We start from the raw sequence: 3,441 nt of genomic DNA, 5'->3' as shown, positions 1-3,441 counted from the left end.
GCCGGGCGAGTCAGTGGGTTTGCGCCGGGCGAGTCGGGTTTGCGCCGGGCGAGTCAGTGGGTTTGTGCCGGGCGAGTCAGTGGGTTTGCGCCGGGCGAGTCGGTGAGTTTTGGACACAGCCCTGATCTGTGAGTCTGGGATTGGTTGGCACAAGGCTAATTTCTGGGTCAAAAGTGGTTCACAAAAATGTACAGTAGCTGCATCTGAATGTTTGCTCTCTTGAAATTCACCAGGTTCTACCAAGATATTAAATAGTTAAAACCTGGCCATTTTTTTTTTACTTTTCTGTGTCAGACAAAAACTAACCCCCAAACAGGGGCCTCACGTGACGAGAGTGATGCGAGACACTATGATCCAAAAAGCGCACCTTTTGTTAATAAAAGTTTCATTTCTTCATTTAATATAAGAGTTTGTCTTTATTGTTGCTGTTTTCATTCAAAATAAATAAATAAAACAATGAACCACAAACTAAGCATTTGTTTTAAAAGAGGGAAAAGAAAGACCTAGGCTACTTATTTGGATTACAACGCCAGTAGGCTATATCCGTCTTATTCATTTTGTTAATAAAAGTTTGATGTTTAATATAGGCCTATGCGAATTTGCCATTGTACTATTTTATTGCGGATGTGTTTTAATTCATAGGCTAATAATGAACCACAAACTACGATCGTTTTAAAGAAAGAGGAAATCCAAGGACCGTTTATTTATTTGTGTTACAATGCGGGTAAAACATATTTTCCTTATATTGTTAATAAAAGTTTGATGTTTAATATAGGCCTATGCGAATTTGCCATTGTACTATTTTATTGCGGATGTGTTTTAATTCATAGGCTAATAATGAACCACAAACTACGATCGTTTTAAAGAAAGAGGAAATCCAAGGACCGTTTATTTATTTGTGTTACAATGCGGGTAAAACATATTTTCCTTATATTGTTAATAAAAGTTCAAAGTTTAATATAAGTGAATTGGTCATCGTACTGTTTTATTGTATAGCCTTTTTTTATTAATAATAATAATAATAATAATGAGCCACAAACTAAGCATTCGTTTGAAGTAAGGAAAAAATTCAAAAACCTTTCATTTATTTGTTACAACGCGGGTATGTCTTATTCGTTCTGTTAACAGTCAAGTCAAGTCAAGTCACCTTTATTTATTTAGCGATTTTCACAATACAGATTGTCAAGTCACCTTTATTTATATAGCGCTTTTAACAATACAGATTGTGTCAAAGCAACTGAACAGCATTAATTAGGAAAATAGTGTCAATAATGCAAAATGACAATAGTAAACACTCATTTTTCAGTTAAAGACAGTTCATCATTGAATTCAGTGATGTCAACATCCAGCTCAGTTTAAATAATATCTTTGCAATCATGTCAACGATATCGCTGGAAATGAAGTGTCCCCAACTAAGCAAGCCAGAGGCGACAAGTTTTATGTACAACTTAATACAAGTTTTATGTTTAATATAAGCTGTATTTGTCATTGTAGTATTGCTGATGTTGTGTGTGGGATTTTCTTTTTCATTAGGAGTAATACTGAATCAACCTTAAGCATTCATTTTGTTCCAAGAATAGGAAAGATCTAACGTTAAAAATGAAAATAAGCGCTGCAGATGCGAGAATGCGAGATTGGTTGCTGCTGAGGTAAATAGACGCTCTCGATCTTTCTCTGTTGTGTCGTTGCAATGGCTGTAGAAATGGTCGTTAATTCTTGATTTGGATATGGCACAGACATGTTACAGGTGTAATATGATCAAAAAGTCATATCAGCCTCACCACTCCTACTTCCTGCGGTAATAAAAATACATGTTTTTTTTGGCCGGATTCCCCTGATAAACGGAGAAGGGTAAGCTACACTCTAAAAAAAATGGTGCTATATAGCACTAAAAGCGGTTATTTGGCTCGTAATCATAGGGGAACCACTGCTATTTAGTACCTATTTTTACAGGCGCTATATAGCACTTTGTCAAATGGTGCTACGTAGCACTTTTTCTCAAATGTGTTCAACAGTGGTTCTTTGGCTTTTGGCGCTGAATAGTGTGGTAAAGAAAGTTCAGGAGATAAGAAGTTAAGCGATACGAGATCGCAGAGCCGGCCCGTTCCGTAACTCCTCAACTGGACTTCACCGGACAATGGCACCTTTTTAGTTACACCCAGCGTCACTACCCCCTCCCAGGAGATAAGCAGTTAATAAGATTATGCAATATGAGATCTCGCCGAGCCGGGCCGTTCCGTAACTCCCCAACTGGACCTCACCGGACAATGGCACCTTTTTAGTTACACCCAGCGTCACTACCCCCTCCTTCCCTGCGAATTTTGAGCCCCGGGACTATAGGTATCTTGCAAGATCAGATATTTGTCAGTGAGCTCAGGATCACAGCAAATACTCCAGAATGGTCTTGTCAGTCATCTCTCCTTATTCTTGACCTGTGATCAGTCAGATCTGACTCCTGCAGCTCTTGTTGGATGTAGGGTTGCCAAGTCCGCGTTTTTTCTAGAGAATTGGGCTACTTTTTAACTGTTGCCATTTATTCGCCCAAGTGGGTTAAAGGTTTGAAATATTGTGTAAATTACATTTGACTGAAATGCCTGTATTGAAATATTTTGCATTCAAGTTCAACCTGTGATAAAAACTTTCATGGACTTTTTCATTAACTGTTCCCTCCTGGTGGAATGAAGCTGAGTTGAATAATTTCCAAGAAACGGCTGAAAATACATCTCTTTCATCTTCATTTGACCCTTTAACTCTAGCAATCTTTATTCTAATGCTAATTCTAATTTTATCTGCTTGTTTTTTTAATTAAATAAACTTGACCCTCTAACATTTGCACTCTCTATTCTATTTCTATTCTAACTACTTGTTTTAGTTAAAAAGAAAAGAGCCTTTAACACTAGCATTCTCTATTCTTTCTACTTGTTTTCTTTTTATTTATTATAAATAATGACCTTCTAACACAAGCATTATCTATTCTTTTTCTGTTCTATTGACTTTTTTATTTTTATTTAAAAATGAGCCTCTAACACAAGCATTCCCTATTCTTTTTCTATTCAATATCCACTTGTTTTCTGTTTATTTATTCTAAAAACAAAACAAACAAATAAAAACCTTGCTACATATACCGTGTTAGGCGAAACCCTGCCTCCTTACCCCGCCCACAAACCCCACCTCCCACTGTGATCTTTTTGGAAAACTAAAATATGGTCACCTTGGTGGCTGACTAAATACTTTTTTTCCCCACTGTATATATCAACTAACATAATCTATCAAGGTGCAAAATGCATTTACTTAAACATATTTGAGAATCGAGATATTTCATGATATAGTTAACACGTTTGGGAATATTTCTAATAAAAAGGAAAAAAATAAATAAAACAAACCTATATAAGTTATACAGTGCTATTGTGGCTGCTGTGTGTCAATGACGAGCACCCCCCC

Source organism: Sinocyclocheilus grahami, unplaced genomic scaffold (genome assembly GCF_001515645.1).
Source record: "Sinocyclocheilus grahami isolate Dianchi unplaced genomic scaffold, SAMN03320097.WGS_v1.1 scaffold173.1, whole genome shotgun sequence".
Lineage (NCBI taxonomy): Eukaryota > Metazoa > Chordata > Actinopteri > Cypriniformes > Cyprinidae > Sinocyclocheilus > Sinocyclocheilus grahami.
The sequence above is the reverse complement of the archived record's forward strand: the minus strand, read 5'-3'. Positions refer to the sequence as shown.